This window comes from Chelonoidis abingdonii, chromosome 5 (assembly GCF_003597395.2).
Source record: "Chelonoidis abingdonii isolate Lonesome George chromosome 5, CheloAbing_2.0, whole genome shotgun sequence".
Lineage (NCBI taxonomy): Eukaryota > Metazoa > Chordata > Testudines > Testudinidae > Chelonoidis > Chelonoidis abingdonii.
In genome coordinates, this window is record NC_133773.1 from 18,615,668 (window position 1) to 18,637,359 (window position 21,692).

Sequence of the window (21,692 nt, forward strand, 5' to 3'; positions counted from 1 at the left end):
TTCTTTAATTGAAAATTATGGGCCCAAACCTATATGTGCATGAGAACCTCTCAGATGAATTCCTTCCACTGAAGTTAGCAGGACTACTGACATGAGCAGTTTTATGGGTCCACATTGACACTCTGTAAAGGTCTTCCGTGAGATTAATTGCATATTGGATTATAGCCTACATTTTCAAAAGTGACTAGTAACTTTTAGGGGCCAAAGGTAATGTACCTTAGTGGATATGACTTTTCAGAAAGTGTTATATCCCAGGGCTGAAAATCTAAGTGTCTTACATTGGCACCCAAACTCCTTTGAAAATTTAGGCCTAAGTCTTGGCTAAGTGGGTCCTAGGATATGGAATAAACATGGCTGATAGACCTTAACACAGTGGGAAAAGTTGCTTTTGTTTTTTGAGTGGAGGAATGTGGTATTTCAACTCAAAAACAGCAGAGAAATTTGATTCAAACTCTTGAGGTAAAAAGAACCTTTGGGCACAGACCAAGCATTAAAAATCAGTCCCAAAGGCAGTGTGTTCAGGAAAGCTTAGGTGCATATGAAAAAAGGGAGCAATAAATGAGAGCTGGCTTGGCAATGAGGGATGGAAAGGAAAATCTTTTTGGTAATTGCTGTTAAACAATTTTGAATCTTAAAACTCAGTTTGGTAAACTTGAAGCTTTGTTATTACAAGGACAGCAGAAGCAGCAACCACTCCAAGGTTGTATAGTAGCTTCCCTTGTAAACAGCTGTCTTCTTGCTCCTAACTTTCTGCCATTTATGCTGTATGGGCTGAAAATTTCCTGGTTTGGTATCTACTTGAAGATCATTCTTAATTTGTAGAATTTGTGCAGGGGGGAGTGGAGGAAGAGGAGTGGGATAATAACTTCTATTTAATAAAGAAATGCTATAGCTGCACCAGCAGAGGGAAGCTAAACTGGGCTAAGAATTCAAATTTAGCATCAATATAGTCCTGGTAGAGGAGGGTTAAATTTAAGAATCCTGGAGAGAAACTGGCTATGATTTGTGTTGTGGTTATGGGGCTAGTTACACCTCTGCACCTCCTGCTCTCATAAATTCATCTAGCTTTATGTAAGTGAGCAGTCCTGCTGAAGTCAATGGCAATGCTCCTATGTGTAAGTGTTTGTGATGGCTTTCATCTTGGCCAAAACACCAGTTAAATGGGACAGGATTGTATTTATGCGCCTCTAGAAACAAGCTCCTAAAAATTTTTTTGTACGACTTTTTTGTGGAGCTTAATACTTTTCCTAAGGAAAAATACCTTGTCCATTAATGTCTAATTTAACTGATTATTGTACAGAAGGAATGTGGGATAAACCAAGGGGTCCTGATACATTTCATAGTTTTTTTTTTGTTTGTTTGTTTGTTTGTTTTGTTGCTATTAATACCATGAAAATCCTCTAGGGTAAACTGGTTGCTGTTTGAATCATTTTTTCTCCTCCTCCATGGAATGTACTTGATCACAGACAGTTTGCCAAGAGTAGTACACTTATTAAACATATAAATTAGACCCCCCACACACACACCAAAGACTGAGAATATGTAAGTGTATCTTATTTGCCACCAGGTGGCAATCAGCTCTTTATTGCTACCCAGGAACCAAAGGCTGCAGGACACCACTAGGAAGCAGATAATGCACAGCTAGAAGCACCCACAAGAACCCCTTATTAAAACTAAATTTCTTTTTTTCTCTTTCTTTCACTGTGCAGGGTAAGAGTTGCAATGAATGCTTGATACTATACCCATCAACTCCTTTTCTTTCTCTTATAAGAACTACTGGATGGGGGGAGAGGGAGGGAAGTGAAGCGAGATAGTGTATGTGTGTAGACTCCCTTATTCTCTGGTTATGAGTCCAAAATATAATACTGTAGTGACATCGGGATAAGATCTGCTGAATGGCCAAGGCCAGGTCTACCACCTACTAGAATGGTCTGTACAGGATAAAGGTACGTGTTCTTATTATAAATAGCAGAGGTTTTAGTAGGAAGTACTCTGCACTCTCTGGAGGGTGTTATTTCAGTAAATGTAAAATGCCTCAACTCCTTATTAGTAAACTACTCCTTCTGAGGAAACTTTCCATTCAATATCATCATCCCTCAAACTAATAGTCTATCTCAGGTGATTCTGCATCTGATCAGGCTTGAAACAGTCCTGTCAGCCTCAGGCCCAGCTCCTGGACTCATATAATCATGTGAATATCAGTGATCATTTTAAAACAATCTTTTAGCCCCCATGGATGTGGAGGAAAAGCTCAAACTGTGAACCCAAATGGCTCAAAATCCAGAAGGCAAATAAGTACCACAAACTTATTTTGTTAAAATATGTGATTTTTTTCAGCTAATCACATGACTTATAGGGGCCTGATTCATAATTTTGAACAGTTGGGGATGTCAGTGCTGAATACTGTGAGAAGTGTCTGTCCTGTAGCATGGCTAATTCAAAGCATAAAAATAAGACATCTCTTGTGATGGACCCACCACTTACAGTGGGGAGGTTTGCACAGGAGGTTTTTGAAGTAGGACAGAGAGAAAGGTCTCAACTTCTCCTTTTCCCCTCCCTAGCTCAACCCCCTTCCTTCTTTCTAATACAGTCTGGGGAGCTGGCTTGAGAACTTTTACAAGGTTGGTAGAAGGAGCAGTAGAAATTAGGATAAAACAGTAATTTTTGTGCAGATGGCAAGATATGGGGGCAGACCCTGGCAACATTCTGCCTGTTTTCTGGAGATGGACGGTCTCCCTACTGGCACAGCATTTCACACTTCTGACTTTGGGCCTAGCTGGAATCTAGATGTCTAAAGGCACATACGTTTGAGGTTTTTCTTCTCTCTAAGTTTCAGCTTTTCCATTCTAACTGCTTCTATAGCCCCTCTCACCACTGTACCTAAACATCTCAAATGCTAGTGACTTTATCCTTGCAACATCCCTTTTATTATCCTCACTTTACAGATAGGGAGCTGAGGCACAGAGACTAAGTAATGACTTGCACAAGGTCACACAAGACTGTGGCAGAGCCAGGAAATTAACCCAGACCTTCTGAATCCCCAGCCAATAGTTTTACCACAGGGCCATCCCCACACTCCCCTAAGAGAGGATTGCTTTGAGTTTGCTTTGGACAAAGGACCTTTATGCTTCTGCTTTAGTGACAGTCAAATTGGGTTCTGTAATTATTTTCATGTCACATGAAAGCTTCTCATTCAGCTACTTAGTGCACTGTAAGTATTGCTGAAAATGTTGGTCTTTTGGGGTTTTTAATTAATTTGTCCTAGATTTAAAGGAGTTTGACCCTTAATGTGGTTTGTCCCGGGTATATGAAATTCAGACAACTGCTAGATAAACTTGGGCCATTGCCATCTAGTTGACTTACTCAGTCAGCATAAAGAGAACTGTGCAAATCCTTGAAACAATAGTCTCTTCTTGGAAATTTGTTATGAATAATCCGGTAGTGCTGCAGAAGCCTCTAGGACTGGGTCTAAGTGTTACTATGTGGTTAGACTTGCCCTCAGTACTCAACAGATCCATAGAAATCTCTGACCCAGTCCATCCCCCTTTAAATATCTCACATGTGGTGTTAACCTCCTTTGCAGGCAGATGGTGTGATAGGCTTTGTTTTGTTTGCCTAGTTCTTCACAGGACTATCTATAAATCCAATCACAACCATTAAAACTGCAGCAAGCTCCGAGTTGAAGGGTGGGAAATGGTGTGCACAATTTTTGGGAGGTTTAGGGCCTTTACTAGGCTAAATATTCAAAGATCTGGGTGCCAATTTTTGAACTCCTCTCCATCCCTCTCCCAGTTCTTCACCTCAAGTCCTCTTGTTCCTCTCAACCCAATTCATCCATCCCCCACAGACCTATAGGGGGTGCAGTTAAGGGTCCACTTGCCAACAGATCACTCCATTGCAAGATCATGGCCTAAAGATCCATGCTGCTGCTCTCTGGAACAGAAGGAATCCAGGCTTGTGACCTGCCAGAGAAGGGTTAAACCTTTCATATGGGGCACAGCACACTACATAGAGCCTTTGTGATGCATCTACACCCAAGTTTAAATGGTTGTACCAGACTGCTGGGCTTATGAATGACTCAAATGGCAAACTGTCCCCAGACACTTAAGCTACTATGCTTGTTTTATCACAGTTGTGCTGCTTGGCGCTGCCATCTCTGATCGATGCGTCTGCACCTTTATCAGATTCAATCTGATGCCATCTTGAATATTTTTTTGTTTCCCCCTAAATGAACATAATAAAAAAAGGCAGAAATGTGACCTCAAGAGGCAGGATACAGACTCCAATGATTGTTCACTGTCTCCATATTTTTATTAGATTTTCTGTGTTTTTCTTTTTTCTATTTGCTGGATAAAATCCATACAAATGAAATACATGCTCACTCAGTAAATAATAATGAAAAGGTAAATTCATTTTACAGAGAAGCCAGTACATGTTAGACATCATCTTGAATGACGGTGATTTTCTTGAACTGATCACCAAGCTATTACAGTCTCTCAAAAATAATATCTGGCTTTTAGGCTCTATGATTGTGCACGCGACCTCTGCTTACCCTTTGGCTCTTAAGAAAAATTGATTTTTTTAAACATGTGCACAATACATTGCTAAAATTACACTGATAGGGTTTAATTTACATTATATTACTGTTCCAAGGGATGACAGCATATGCTGGGGATCTTATTTGTTTTTCACTTTAACTGTGGTCCTTTCCCTCCTATGTTCTACATTTAAAGGGTTATACCATTTCTTGCAATGATAAGCAGTGATTCAAATGAAATGAAGCCTTTTTAGATCTTTTAACAGATCAGGAGTTTTCAACCTGGGTTGCAAACAGGTGTCAGGGGTCGCTTCTCATATAGCTAAATGGGATGGGAGGTCTTGCCTATACCCTGGTTACAGATTGAGAATCACAGTAACACTCATTTATTGTAACATTCTATTTCCAGGGATGAACCTTCAATGCAGAGGACCTGTCTGTCTTATTAGCTATGATTATATCTTAAACACGTTTAAGAGGTTTATGTTCTCTGTGGGAAGGTTTTCTTTAAAAACAAAACTGGCCATAGTGGACGTGGTTGTGACAGAATTTCTTTGTGACCATAATATTTCCATTCCAAAGGCTACAGACTTGTTCCTTTTTTGTAACTAATGGCTTTAGAAAAATATTACATGCTAACTTCTCAGCACTATCATTTAAGTCTTAAGCACTTGATGTTTCCAAAGATTCTGCAGAATCTTGGGTGACATCTCTGACCCATTGAAGTCTATGAGAAAACTCCCACTGAAATCAGTGAGGGCAGGATTTCACTCCACATACTTTTTGACCACCTAGTAGAAAAATAGGCTAACTGGTCTTCCAAATAGTGGCACATTTTTGTTGATTATAACATTAAAGGAAAAGAAAAAACACACTATCTGTAACTTTTTTGCAAATACATCCAACGTGAAATATGCTGCACTGGCTGTTTTTAAATAGTCACCTTCACGCCACTAAAACCTTCTTCATCTGAATGGAACATGGGACAGAGAATGTTTGATGGATAAACAGGAGTTCATAGAAGATGAGGAGTAATTCATATCTTATGCACATGAGGGGACATAACCTAATTTATGATAGCAGGGTTTTCAGATAAGAGAGGCTCTACAGCATTTGGGTTTGCATCAAACTGCCCATGTCAGCTATTGATTATAGCCCCAATTCAGCAAAACACTAAAGCATGTTCTTAAACATTTTCTACTTCAGTGGGACTTGGTTGCATGAGTAACTGTTTTGCTGAAGAGGAATGGACTTAAACAACTGCTAGGTTGAATCAAGGCCTCAGACCATTTAATACGGGTTCATTGTGCTTTTTATATTTGTGTAGTGTTTTCAGAAATGCCCAATTGCCTTTGCAATTCAATAAACACATTGATTTATACAACCTGACATCCTTCAAAAATAAGGTCCAACCTTTCTTGATAAATAATTATGCCTATTGTGTGGTTTATTTCATACTGCCTGGATTTCTCCTGTAGACCAGCCAGGCACTGTCTCCTATAGTTTGTTTCATTGTGTGCAGCAGAACAATAGGAAGATTAACATTGTGTCATCCTCACTTCATCCCCAGATAATGCATTAGGCTAGATGGTTGACAGTACCACCGCATAAAATGAACATGATGGCATATAAACCAATATTGGGATCGCTGTAATACAGAACTGCTCTTGTACAAATGTACTGTAATTTGTTTTCTTTTGCTCCACTGCATGCAATGGTTACACTTGATTTCTGCACCCAGTAAAATGAGTGGCCTGGCAGGGTTTAATCTTCTCCAAATGATCAAGCCATGATCAAACTTGCACTTATACACACAGCTCTTAATGCTATGTTTGTGCTCAAGAGAGAGGAAAAGAATTCAGAAGCATGAACTATTGGCAACAGAAATTTCCTCCATGTCACACTTAACAATAAGAACTATACCATGTCATATGAGATAGAGAAATAGAGAATCTCATTCAAAAGGCTTTAGCAACAGGTATTAACTAGCCCTCAAGTTAGCCACATGCAAAGAAGATAGCATAAATTCAGTAGGTCCAGGCCAAGCTGTTCTATCTGTCTGGGTTGAGTTACTGTCAAAGTTAAGGCTGGCGTTAGGGCCAGAATTTCAAAGTTATTTGGATACTTTAATGTGTAGATAGGTGCCTAGTGGCTTTTTCAAAAGCACCGAGGCACATAACTAAGATGCAGATACTTGCCTCATGTGAGTTAGGTGCTTTGATATTTTTGAAAATCCCACAAGGCACCTGTCCTCATCTTTAGGCATCTTTGGAAAGATACTGGCTGGAGATCAAATTGTTTTTAACATTAACAATTCTTCAGTCTCACAAGGTTCTTGAGAACACAGAATAAAACTAAACATATAAAACTGCCCCAAACACACACTTGTGTCAGAAAATAATTAATGATCTGTGGGGTGGAGTGTTTATTGCTGAATTCTATTGCTGCTTGAAAGATCTCCTACTATTCTAGTCAATTCAACTTCTTATATTGCATACAGCCCTGTGGTATCTCAGCACCTTCTAGAAGACCGTGGAGCAATGTCACTACTTGCTCCTCTTTCTCTCACCTGCATAAGGACAGAAAGAACTCTAGCGCAGTGGTTGGCAACCTTTCAGAAGTGGTGTGCCAAGTCTTCATTTATTCACTCTAATTTAAGAGTTTGCGTGCCAGTAATACATTTTATCGTTTTCAGAAGGTCTCTCTCTATAAGTCTACATTATAAAACTAAACTATAATTGTATGTAAAGTAAACAAGGTTTTTTAAATATTTAAGAAGCTTCATTTAAAATTAAATTAAAATGCAGATCTTATCAGTTTAGTGCAGTGGTTCTTAACCTGGTGTGCACGCACCCCCTGGGGGTGCGGGATGCCCTTTTTGGGGGTGCGAGACATGCAAGATTTTTTTAGAAGCTAGAGGTGGTTGCAGAGCAATGGGCCCAGGCCAGGAGCAGAGCCCTGGCCTGGCTGCCAGTACCCCAGGATGGCAGCGGGCTGAGCAGCACTAGAGGCCCAGATCCTGGGTGGCAGGGGGCCGGGTGGCTGGAATCCCAGACCCTCAGTGGGGTGAGCGTGGTGGAGCCAGGACCCCAAACCGGCAGCGGCTCACCCGCTGCCGGTCTAGGGTTCTGCTGGCTGCTGCCAGCCATGGTCCCAGCTGCCAGCCCCACTCAGCCTGCTGCCAGCTGCGGGTTCCATTCACCCAGGCCGGAAGCGGGCTGAGTGGGGCCAGTAGCCGGGACCCCAGCTGGCAAGGGGCCAGCAGCCAGAACTCTAGACCATCAGCTGGCTAAGCAGGGCCGGCGGATGGAACCCCAGACTGGCAGCGAGCTGAGTGGCTCAGCCCGCTGCAGGTCTGGGGTTCCATCCGCCGGCTCCTGCAAACCGGGGTCCTGGCCGCAGGCCCCGCTCAGCCCTCTGCCAGCCTAGGGTTCCGTTCACCCAGGCAGGCAGTGTGCTGAGCAGGGCTGGTGGCTGGAACCCTTGCTGGTAGCAGTGTGCCAGTAAAAATCGGCTGGTGTGCTGCCTTTGGCATGTGTGCCGCAGGTTGCTGACCCCTGCCCTAGTGCTTTGTTATGAGACTTACTTTGTGCTCATCCTCCTTCTTCTTGATGCCTTTCAGGCAGTCCTCAATCCTAGTCCCACTGAAGTCAATGTAAGATTTGCTATGAGCTTCAACAAAAGCAAGATCTGACTGTCAGACCATCCTCCAGTAAAACCAAATTCAGAATGAGTTTGTGAAGCAATGAGCCCTTTGTAAAATGCTCTGAGATCTACAGATGAAAAGTGCTATATAAAGAACTAGGATTTATTATTATGGTTTCAGTGGGTGTATTGATTCTTGGTCCTGAAGCTATATGAACATCGTAGGGACTAGCATTTTTGTGGCTTATACCAGTGGGACTGAAAAAATGGGTTGGCAAAAGATACACATCAGTTGAACTAAACCTGAAGATCATGAGTTCAAGTCAGACAGACTCAAACCTATATTGTTATCATATTGTGACACTAAAGCCTGGTTTAGACTAGGATTAAAGGTGTGATGTTAGTATGTGTTAGCTAACATGCTACCTAACATGATTTTTAGAAGTCTTGTGTAGACAAGGGGCACTGTTTTTAACACCTGTTAAACTAGCTGAGCTAATGCCTGAGGTTACTCCCTTTTATTAGTGTAAATTACTGTATTTATGCCAGAGACTGAATCTGAGGTTATAAAAAATATTTCTGTTAAATTAATTCCACATCATTTTATACTTCATATATCCCTCATTTAAGATCTTTATCAGACATCACATCTCCCAGCTGGACCGTGGCAAGTTGAGAGCTCCCTACATCCTTTTTTTTTTAGTTGCAAATGCTATTTATTGATTTTTATATTATTGCAATGTTATAAACCATGTCATATGAAAAAGCATCACCAGGCAGACTAGAGTGCATATGAACAAAACAAAACAAAAAAGGCTGGTTAACAAGTCAAATCAACTGGCAGATTCTCAGACCAGGAAGTACAAGGCAGAATTTTTGCTGCTTTAAATCCTCCCTTGTTCATGGGAGAAACAAACATGCCAACATACAGAAAAGTCCTGTACAGTGGTGTAAAATTACCCGGCCCAATACTTGAGTCTGTTCCAGCTGCTTTCCACTCCTCTGGCACTCAGCAGTTGGAAAGCTGAGGATTCTGTTGTGTAATAAAACTCCCTGAATGGCACAGAACCCCTGTGCTACTGCCTCGCCTGGCTCTTGGTGCAGAAGGCAATCCTGGGAGAAAGGACTATATATAATAAAGGGGAAGAGTGGTCCAGTGATTAAGGTGCTTGTCTGAGACCCAGGTTCAATTCATTGCTCCAGCACAGCCTTCCTTGGGGACTTAGTCTCTCTGTGCCTCAGTTCCCCCATCTATTTAAAAAGTGAAGAGATGGGGAGATAATTGTACTATCCTACAGCAGAGGTATGTTGTGAGGATAAATACATGTAAGATTGTGAGATACTCAGATACTATTGTAGATGGGGCCAAATAAGTGCCTAAGGCAGAGAGAGAATTTTAATAAATGCTATTCTAATTAAAGCGCAGTTTACTCTCTATTCTAGATCATTCATTAAATTAAGATGAGATCAGAGTCGGATTCCAGTAGTACCCCACTAGATGTCTCTCCTCAACCTGTGCAGTAACAGTTACTATGTTCTGCAGATAGTTTTCAGTACAGGCAACGCTGCTCATATTCCAGCCAATTTCAGTTAATTTTAAAGGTAAGACTTTGAGAAATGCTGCAAGTAAACTACATATCTCAAAACAAACTGAGGCCAAACAGGGAAATATCGATAAAGACAAAACTAGAACCTTTTATGTCTAGATACTGCTGTCTAACCCCATGGAGTACAGGCAGGCTGTCAATAATCTTCACAAGCAGTATTTACATGGTACTGGTTAAAGAGAACTGTACTCCTTTTGCTTCTGAAAGTTACTATTTTGAGAGAGCTGCCCTTTCTTGTGAGACTGACACCAGCATAAAAAGTCAAATGCTGCTCTCTGCCCTATAGCAACAGGCTTTGCAAGGAGGATTTGGGGGCAGTTTGGATGAAGAAATTCTTCCTTTGACATACTACAGCTGCTTAGTATGAGGTTAGGCTACTCAACTGCTACCACAACAGCCAGCTGGCTAGAGGATCAGCTAGGTCTCTGATCTGGAGGATTTAGGTTGTGTAGTAGCTATAGACTTCCTGGTTTTAATAGACCATCCTGTTCTAAACTCCTTTCAGCCCTTTGGTTATTAATATTACTGTGATGCCACTTGGTCTGGCAAGAAAACCAGAAAGTCTTTAGATCAGTTTTCTCAGGATCTCATTGAAGTGATTATAATGCATCACTAACGTTTGTAAAGGAAAATCATGTTCATTTTTCCTCCTCTTGAAATTGTACAAATGTGTCTTTAACCTTTACAGCTCCTCTTGAAAAGCTGATGGATTATTTGAATGAACTTCTTCTACTCCAGAGCACAACAGGAAACAGTGTGGAGAAAAAATTTATTCTACAGTAAGTCAAAGCTCTGTGTTTTATTTGAAAATATTGCTTTATGATGCACAGTCAGCATCCAAAACCATTTTCCATTGTAACTGCCTGATCCTTACTAATGCTTCTCAGACTAGGATTGCTTGTTGAAATGAACTTTTTCCCAATATGCTTTTCTAGGACAATTTGGAAAAGGGGAACAGCTGCAGACCTAGAGTGGCCATTTTTTTACCTGATATCTACTTGCTGTATTTTCCTCATTTTTAGCTGATAAGTAGTAGTAATGCTTTTAACTCCTGTTCTGCCTTCATTTTCTTATTCCCAAAGAGATGACTCTTTCTCACAGGCTTTTGCTAAAAAGTGATGACATTATGACATTGGCACTATGGGGCCCTGTGGAAGAAAAATCACAGGTTTCCTCCTGCTTTGCATGTTGGTTCTTTTCTTTAAAAAAAAGAAAAAAAAGAAAAGAAAGACCTTTACCACTCAGATTCATAGATTGCAAGACCAGAAGGAACTATTATGATCATATAGTTTGACCTCCTGTATAACACAGGTCATAGAACTTAAGCTTTAAGCATCAATGTTTCACTGTGACATTCTTCTGATTGTTACATGGTATAAAAGCAGAATTTATTTTTAACTAAGAACTTTTTGTTTTGTTTTGTAATAAACACAATTCAGACTTTAATAGCTGGGGTTACCGCGTCTTTCAGATTTCTAACAAAAAATTCCCAACAAACCAGCCAACCAACCAGCTAAAAAACCCCACAGTGATAAATATTCAGGATCTCATGAGGACATGTGCACAAGGCAGGGATCATAAATGAAATGTATAATAAGAGTGTCCTGAAGTTGGGACTTTCCTTACACAATGATCCTTCAGTGCCATGTGCGATTTTAGCACTGTTGCGTTTATTCTTCAAGCCACCTATACCATCTCAAAGCCTATTGAAGCAGGAAAGAACAATAGGAATAGGGGGAACTGCCATACTATATCAGATCCAAGGTCCACCTAGTCCATTATGCTGTCTCTGACAGTGGACACTATTAGATGCTTCAGAGGAAGGTGTAGAAACCCTTCAGTAAGCAGATGTGGGATAATCTGTTCCCCACATTAGAACTCATCCTAATCTCTAATAGTTAGAGATTGGTACAAGACTTGATACATGAAGTTTAATATTCCTTCAACAAAATTTGAAGTCATTAATTGTGATAATGATGGATATTCTTGGTATTCATATAAATAACCAATCTCTTTTTGAATCTTGTTAATTTTTTGGCCTCAACAACTTCGTGTAGCAATGAGTTCCATAGTTTAATTATCCATTGTATTGAAAAAGTATGTATTTTTATCAGTTTTAAACTTCCAACCAGTTAATTTCACTGCATGTCACCTTGTTCATCTGTTATGGACCAGGGAGAACAAACACTCTCAATTTGTCTTCTCTAGGCCACTCATTATTTTATCATGTCCCTTCTTATTCATCTTCTTTCTAAGGTGAACAATCCCAATCTTTTAAATCTCTCTTAATGTGAGAGCTTTCCAGGCCTTTGAGATAGGGGGTAACAAAGTATTTAAAACATAGAAATAGGATTCGATTAAATACAATGGTGAGGCCCCCTTCACCCAACCTACACATCTCAAATCTTTTCAAGGCACATCTCTCATTTTATTACCATTACATTAATGGGTCCACTTCAAGGAGCTCACTATGACCCAGGAAACAGAAACAGACAAAAACTGGAGAAAGGACAATGGAAACCTAAAAGGAATTTTATGTTTCTCCGGCAGTAATTAAAGCAGTACAAAGAAACATGTTAAAAATCATGCTGAGTGGTGGGGAGAGAAAACTCTGAGTAGATACTGAGCAAAAATTGAGATCTAGCTCACAGAACCAGAGTACCAGTTTTTCTTTCACAGATAACAGTTTTGTATATGCTGTATTGTATGTATAACGTGGTTAGCATATGTAATGGTAAATAAGAATGCTGGTACTCCTGTGAAACAGTGTTTAAGCCAAAGCCAGAAGTTTCTTCAGCCATAGTATTCTTCTTTCTATGCAAGAAAATGCTCAGCAGTTAAACCGTAGATTATTGGGCTTTAAAATAATGTAAACCACAGATATTTTTAAAATCCAATATTGAGCTGGGGGGAGAGTGGGACCTGTAAAACATGAGATTTATATACAATTCACAATTTAAGCTACTTGAATGTTTTTGCATATAACAACCCAAACTACCCTATTTTTGCAATGAAACCTGAAAATATTTCCCAGAGTTCAGTTATTGTATGTAAATAAAATTTGTCTTATTTTTCTTGACCCAATTCATTGAGAGATGGAGGGTACCGCTATTCATCTTTTGTAATGTTCTAATCAGATTAATTTCCATGGTAAGAAACTGCAATCTCACAAATGCTAGACTGCAGCATCATTGTATGAATCAGGGAAGAAGAAAAAGCTCAGGACAAAGGAGATGGCTTTTGTGTACAGAAAGATATCCTGGTAATCAATATGAAGGGAAAGACAGATTGAAAACATACCTAGATGGCAAGGTCTTTGGGGCAAGGACTGTCTTTTAGTTTTGTATTTGTACAGTGCCTGGCACAAGGGGGTTGTGGTGTGTGAAGGGGGCTTCTAAGAGCTATCACAATACAAATAAATAGTAAATGAGAAGGATTCAATGGGATTCCAGCAAAAAAACCCAAAAAAACAAAAAACAGGCTTGGGTTTTCAAAAATGTATTAAGAAATTTGGTGCCCAAATCCCATTAAATTTCAATAGGATTTGTGTGCCAAATTCCTTACACGCCTTTGAAAATCCCAGCTCTAGATATTAGACTATTTTTAATGTATTTATTTAAATCTGTCTGTCTATACTATATACCTGGTAGCTAGCTGTCTGTATATATTTAGCCCTCATCTTGCAATGAGCTCTGCACAGCCAAAGAGGTTCTCCTATGGGAACTCACTGCAGGAATAGGGCTTTGATTTGCAGCAATGGTGCAATGCGTTCCTGTCAATCATGATACAGACTTTTAATTTTCGGAATAGATTATGATACTCTTAGGCCTTTCCTCTTCTGGAAAGGGCACCATTCAGCTAACTCTATTTAAAATTTGATGTAGTCAAACCAGGGCAAACTCTTATACTGACATATTTAGGCCCTAGTTCAGGAAAGCACATAAGCATGAGATTTAATCGTGCTTAAAGTTAGATAGGTGCATAAGAGCTTTGGTGAATATAAATAGTTTGCTGAACTGGGACCTTACACTAGATTATCTCATGCTTAAATTGGTTATCTTGCATTTGTAAATTATCAATTTTAAATGAATCGATATGAGCAAGGGTTAAATGCCTCCACTTTGGGGTTGTACTGGTTTAACTAGGCTAACCATATCAATGTACTTTAAGTGGTGCACTTCTCTAGACAAGTCTCTTCCACAATGAGCAATATCTTCCTCCACAAATAGACCCATTGACTCAATAGGATGATGCATGAGTAAGGCAGCCTTTAATCACAGCGCTTAATTTGTGATGAAAGAGGTGCCAGGGCTCAACTAATTTTTTTACATTCATAATTGATGCAGCAAGCCCAGAGGTGCTGAGGCTATGAACTGTCAAGCACCTAGAGGTGCTGGGGATCAGCCCTGGCACAAATTAAGCACTGCTTATTCGCCTTGAATAGTATCATATTCTGGCCTTTTATTTGTAGCATAGCGTTTTGAATGATGTCATGGAGAAAAGTGCACAACAGAGACATAAATAGATCAATGTAAGTTTCCTGGCTTGTGTAGTTCTTTATGAAGATGGACTAGAGGCCATTTACAAATTCATAGTGAGATCTGGGGTCTGGTGCGTTAGGTGCATTTGGATCCAGGGTTTTGCTGTACACCTATAAGATATTACTGTTTCAAGCAGTAACAGTTTGTCCTCCTCACTCTATTATTGAATATAGAACAGCATAATTCCTATTAAAAAAAGATTTAAAAACAAACCACAATAAAATAAATTAATAAAGGATTAAATTGGGGGTGACTCCAGATTTTGAGCACTCCAGGATTGAAAGGGGTTGGAGTTCAGATTCAGGTTTTTGGTTATTATTATATTGGCACATGGGTACCCCATTATGCTAGATGCTGTACATACACATAGTAACAGACAGACTTTGCTGCCAATTGCTTGCTGTCTAAGGTCCTGATTGTGTAATTTGCGAACTCCAGCTGGGCTCTGTGCACACAGAGTGGTGCACTCACAAGCAGCAAATTACAGTATTGTCGGGGAAAAGAAGACCACCTCTGTGATTTGATCAGACAGCCTGAGGCACCTTTATTGATTATACACTTGTGCACAAGCGGAGGCCAGCGTATGCCCTAGCAAGGGTTAAGCTGACCTGCCTGTTACAAATGTTACTGAGCTTATAAAGGTTAAAACCGCAAGTCCACATAAGAACACACGCCTTATTGCGAATACAAATTGCTAAAGCTGCGAGAAACACGAACTAATAATTTACTCTCTAATGCAATACGATAAATTGCTAATTATTAGCAAGCACTTCGACACATAATTTCCTATTTCCTGTTAATAGTCTTTGCACCAGTCAGGTCTGCGATTTACCGCTTTTTCAACACTTTTTCTGCCTACTCTCGACAAGCAGGTCACCTGTTAGACAACTTAACAGATCTCCCTGGTTACCTTTAACTCCCACAATATCTAAGTTCCTCTTTGTTGGGGCCCTGACTTACACTCTTTCTGACCCTTGGCATGATCGCCCCTTTATACAGTAAAACAAAGGCTAAGCTAAGGCTTTAAATATTTGTAGATCACGACAATTTAATACTACGCGAATTTACCATCTCATCAGCAGGAACTGTACCAGACCTTTAGATGTATTGGATTACTAGGAGAAAATTCCAGCAGGCTCTTAAAGCGAGTTATAATGTTAATAAAAATAAGGACTAGGCGGGCTTTTTTCCCTAACCAGATATTAAGGCACTAAAATAGACAAAGTCAGTACAAGATGAAGAGAACAGGAAGAATCTATATCCCCACTTTAAGATGGCGCAATTTTAAGACATTTGAGTCCAAATCCTCAAGGTATATTTAAACACCATCAGTGAGCTTAGAGTGCCGCTAAACACCTTTGATTCAGAGCGCTGATGTTAGATTCATAGAAAGAAATTCATGATTTGATGACTTAACTCACTCAGACATGGTTAGGGGTTTGTTAAGGTTGCTGTAGGCTGGATTTTGATGGCCTGCGTTGTCGAGGAGTCAAGACTAGATGATCTAATGGCGCTTCCTGCCTTTAAACGTCATATGAGTTTATGAGTCTATTATAGAGATCATAATCAGGGTTGAGTATGAATCATAGCTTTATGATAACAGTTCCCAACCATGTTATCCTACGCCTTAGCCAGCAAGTATAAAAAAAGTATGGATTCGATGAGAATGGACTATAGGGTGATAAAAGGCTGGCTAAATTGTCGGGCTCATGGGTAGTGATCAACGGCTTGAATGTCTAGTTGGCAGCAGAAATCAAGCGGTTCAGTGCCACCAGGGGTCAGTCCTCGGGGCCAGTTTTTGTTCAACATCGCATATTCAGTTAATGAATCATGGATGAATGGGATGAATTGCAACCACCAGCAACGAATTCGCAGAAGTGATACTGAAGCTGAGGGAGAGGTAGGATATATGCTGGAGGTAGGATAGGGTACCAGATGTAGACACTAGACATAATATGGACACAAGGATTGGGCCAAAAGAATCTGAGATGGTTCAACAGAGCAAAGTGCAGGCTGGGACGACTGGCTAAGAGGCAGTTCTGCAGATAAAGGACCTGGGGATTACAGTGGATGAGAAGCGGATATTGAATGAATCAGTGTGCCAACTTCAGTTGCCAAGGCTGCTTAGCTACTAGATTCCAGCATGTGCTTCGGGGCGCACTCTCAAGAGTAGCATTAACTGGCCTATTGGGGGGTGGTTTTTCAAGGCGACGGGCATACCTTTTTTTTTTTTTTTTTTTTGCTTCAGTGGTAGCACTCCGGCTTTTTTTTTCTTGCTCGGGGCAGCAAAAAGCCTGGAGCCGGCCCTGCTTGTTGCTAAGAAGGCTAACGGCATACTGGGCTGCATTAGTAGGAGCATTGTCAACAGATTGAGGGAAGTGATTCTTCCCCTCTATTCAGCACTGGTGAGGCCACACCTGGAGTATTACATCCAGTTTTGGACCCTCCACTACAGAAAGGATGTGGACAAATTGGAGAAAATTCAGCAGAGGGAAACTAAAATGATTTAGGGGGCGGGGGCACGTGATTTATGAGGAGACGCTGAGGGAACTGTGCTCATTTAGTCTGCAGAAGAGAAGAGTGAGGGGGGATTTGATAGCAGCCTTCAAGTACCTGAAAGAGGATTCTAAAGAGGATAGAGTGTGGCTGTTCTCAGTGGTGGCAGATGACAGAACAAGGAGCAATGGTCTCATGTTGCAGTGGGAGGAGATCTAGGTTAGATATTAGGAAACACTATTTCATTAGGAGGGTGGTGAAGCACTGGAATGGATTACCTAAGTAGGCGGTGGAATCTCCTTCCTTAGAAGTTTTTAAGGCTGGCTTGACAAAGCCCTGGCTGAAATGATTTAGTTGGTGTTGGTCCTACTTTGAGCAGGGGGTTGGACTAGATGACCTCCTGAGGTCTCTTCCAACCCTAATCCTCTATGATTCTAATCGTAGGACTGGAAGGGACCTTGAGAGGTCATTTATTCCAGTCCCCTGCACTCATGGCAGGGGTAAGTATTATCTAGATCATCCCTGACAGGTGTTTGTCTAACCTGCTCTTAACAATCTCCAGTAATGGAGATTCCATAACCTTCCCAGGCAATTTGTTCCAGTGCTTAACTACCCAGACAGTTAGGAAGTTTTTCCTAATGTCCATCCTAAACCACCTTTGCCGCAATTTAAGCCCATTGCTTCTTGTCCTATCCTCAGAGGTTAAGGAGAACAATTTTTCTCTCTTCTCCTTGTAACAACTTTTTATATACTTGAAAACTGTTGTTGTGTCCCCTCTGTCTTCTTTTCTCCAGACCGAACAAACCCAGTTTTTTTCAATCTTCCCTTACAGGTCATGTTTTCTTCTAGATCTTTAATCATTTTTGTTGCTCTTCTCTGGATTTGTTAAGTAACATACCCAAGGTGCCACGGAAGACTGTGGTACAGCCAAGAATCCTGATCTCTTGAGTCCCAGTTCAATGTCTTCCTCTCTGAAAAATGTGCACATATAGTGTCATAGATTCCAAGGCTAGATGGGACCATTGTGATCACCTAGTCTGACCTCCTAAATAACACAGGTCAGAGAACTCCTCCCCCCACCCGATAATTCCTAGAGCAGATTTTTTAGAAAATCATCCAATCTTGCTTTAAAAATTGTCAGTGATGGAGAATCCGCTATGACTCTTCCAATTGTTAATTATTCTCACTGTCGCAAATTTATTCCTTATTTCCAGTCTGAATTAGTCTAGCTTCAACTTCTAGCCATTGAATCATATTATACCCTTCTCTGCTCGACTGGAGAGCCAATGATTAAATAGTTGTTCCTCATGTAGGTATTTATAGATTGTTGTCAGATTAATAAATAGATTGAGCTCCTGGAGTCTACCATTGTAAGGAAGGTTTTCTAATGCTTTAATCAATCTTGTGGCTCTTCTCTAAACTCTCTCCCAATTTTCAGCATCCTTCCCACATCGTGGACACCAAAGCTGAACACAGCATTCCAGCAGTGGTAGCACCAGTGCCAAATAATCTCTTTATTCCTATTCAAGATTCCCCTGTTTACATATCCAAGGATCGCACTAGCCCATTTGACCACAGCTTCGTAATGGGAACTCATGTTCAGCTGATTATCTATCAAGATCCCCAAATCTTTTTCAGAGTCACTGCTTTCCAGGATAAAGTTCCCCATCATGTCAGTATGGGCTACATTCTTTGTTACTAGATGTATACTTTTACATTTAGCTGTAATAAACTGCATAGTTTGCTTGCACCCAGTTTACTAAGAGATCCAGCTCACTCTGTATTAGTGACCTGTCCTCTTCATTATTTACCACTCCCCCAGTTTTTGTGTCATTTGCAAACTTTATCAGTGATGATTTTATGTTTTCTTTCAGGTCATCACTAAAAATATTAAATAGTATGGGAACAAAAACAGATTCCTGTGGAGCTCCAGTAGAAACACAGCTGCTCAATGATTCCCCATTTACAATTACATTTTGAGACTTATTGGTTAGGCACCAATTGGCTGAAATCCCTTGCTTGCCATGTCATTCTGTGCATCTTAGAGTGCTCTCTTGCCAGATTCTAGCACAATGGCAGAGAGGCTTTGGCTGTTCCAACAGGCTTGGTCTGTTTTCTCTCACGTGTACATTAGCATTTACATTATTTTATACCTATGTTAAATCTGTATCCTGAACTGTGTTTCAGGGACCAAGCCACTGCATCACCCCCGATGAAATTCAGGAACAACTGCTCCTGAGAATAGATGTGATTCCAAAGACAAACTATCACCTGCTTCTTGTTTATCCACTTTAAATAAATCCAAACTGAGCTGACGTTATACAGCACATGCAGCTAGAGGCCAGGACCAGCTCATGTTTGTATCTGACTGGTGATATTGGCTGCAGCAGTCCCCCAGGCAATAGCTGCTCATTTGTATGGTGCATGATTTGCATACTCTAACGAGATGGGCTATAATTGGTCTTCATTGATTTTGTTTTCATTGAGCTAAAATAGAGTCAGAGCTTCTTAGGCTAGAAGAGCTGATTGATTTGCGGTAGGATTCAGGACTATTCAGTTGAAAAAATAATTAATTATGTCCTTATTTAGTAATCATCAGGGTCCAGGCCTGTTTCTTACTGGCCCAGTGTGCTCAGTTGAATTTTACTTTTTAGACTGAGGCTCTATTTTTTAGAGATGTGGATGCAACATACACGCCATTATTTTACAGGAAATACATGGACACACTCTCTTCTATATCCCCTCACAGATACATTTCCCTCACACACCTACTCTTAATCAGACACCCTAAAGTCCTTCCCACCCTTCCCATGTAGAGGCTATATTATTCCTTGCTTTTTTGGGGTAAAATTTGCCCATCAGATTAAGGGCTATGGAAGATTTCCCCTCCCGCCCCCCCGCCTACTGCAGCAGAACCATGGTGGTTCTTTGGCATGGTTCTGGGTGACTATGGAGAGGATACGCAAGGGAATGCTATATACCCAGTGTATGGTGGAACTGGGCGCAGAACTCAGCATAAGTGTGCAGAGCTGGGGAGCAAGCTGGATCCTGCTTACTGAGTCAACAATCATGCTGAAACATTGACCACAAACTCTCTTATGGGGGGATGCAAAGAAGTTGCTGCATCTGTTCTAATGACCAAAGAGAAGCTGCCCATTTGTTGACTGCGGATGGAGGCTGGCACCCGCCAAATACTGTGCAGTTCCTTGTTCAATGCCCATGTGTACTGGCTTTGTGGGATGGGGAAGGCAGGTTGCCAGCTCTCACAATATTCTCATAAGCCTCATAATATTTGGTGGGTCTTTTTGTAAACCCCCAGCTGCTAGAGTCATGTGATTATGTGAGTATCTCGGATTTCATTTAAAAATAAGGTGTTTCTAGGCTTTATGGTTGCAAGGAAAAAACTTGCAAATGTGAGTTGTGAAGGGCTTAAGCACCAGAAGGCAAATAAACAACCCAAGATTTATTAATTTTTAAACTCTCATGATTTTTAAGACAGTTTCATGATTTTTGGGAGCCTGACTCATGCTTTTCTGAAAGCAAAAGGTTGGCGATAGTGGAAGAGGGTGAAGTTTGTCTTTTAAACAGAAAGTGACAGAACAAGGGGGATGCTGTGGGGACAGGCCCAGTGGTTAAAGCAGATTGGAGCAGAAGAGGGAGCTCTCACTGCACCAGCCAAGGAGAACCCTGCTTACACAAGCCAAAGGATGGTAGACTGCACTCTCTCCCTCTCTGTTATCTTGTACTTTAACTCCTGAGCCAGCAGCTTAGTGAACCTGCTTGTTCTAATATCTTGATCATCCATAATCTCTCTTTCTCTGTATGTACAATATACAATGTGTTATGCATATATCTATAGTATTTACTGGTAGCATCTGGGGTGAATGGGAGAGGGTGTGCCAAGCAGTTCCTACGTGTCCTGGGGAGACCAAATCTTTCAGTTCTTTACTTAGGTTTTCATCAATCCTACCTCAGACAAACTCCCATTGAGGTCAGTTGGAGTCAACGGGTGTTTGGCCTATTCTATTCAGGTTCTTAAACTGCCTTCAACACCATAATATCTGAGTAAAGAATGAATAAAAATTGAGGTCAGGTGTCAGGATATGCCCAATGACAGCACTGATGTTCTATGCCAGGACACTGCAGAATGTGATTTGGAGAGGAATAGCTACTCCATAATTTCTATAAATGCTGTGTGTAGCATGTCATTTTCAAACTTGTCTCACATTGTCATCAGGAAGTTCAGCATAATGCCAGACAGAACTGGGTGAGTTTATTTTTTGATTGCAAAATACTGTTGTTGAAAAATAACCTTTTTTAAAAAGCAGGGCTAGTGTATCTATTTTGTTTAAAAATAATTGTGCATTTGAAATTTTTTTTGAAAAGTTTTAATGGAAATTTCGAGGAAAAAAATTGCCTTTTGTTATTTTTTGTCACAGGCTTTCTTTTTCTTTCTTTCACATAGTCGATTTTGATTGGTCAGTTTAGTCACCTGGTAAGAGTTTTTTTCAAAGTTAAATTTTGCAAATAAATTGATTTCAAAACTGAAAAATTATTCAGTTAAAAGAAAAAGCTCCCAAGAAAAAATGGAAACCCCAAAATGGGTCATTTTTGAAAAACAGAATGAAAAAATGTTTTAAAAATTTCAAAATTCTTATGATTCTTTTATTTTTCATTGAGCCCAACCAACATCCCTTCCACGCTCCATCTCTCTTTCGGCAAGAGCAGGTGAATAGATATATCTATTTGGCTTAGAAATTGGAACACGTCAGGGGTGGACTAACTACGGCCCGCGGGCTGGATCTGGCCTCTCATGGCTTTGGATCCAGCCCACTGGACTGCCACCCCCATGGCACAGTAGGGCTA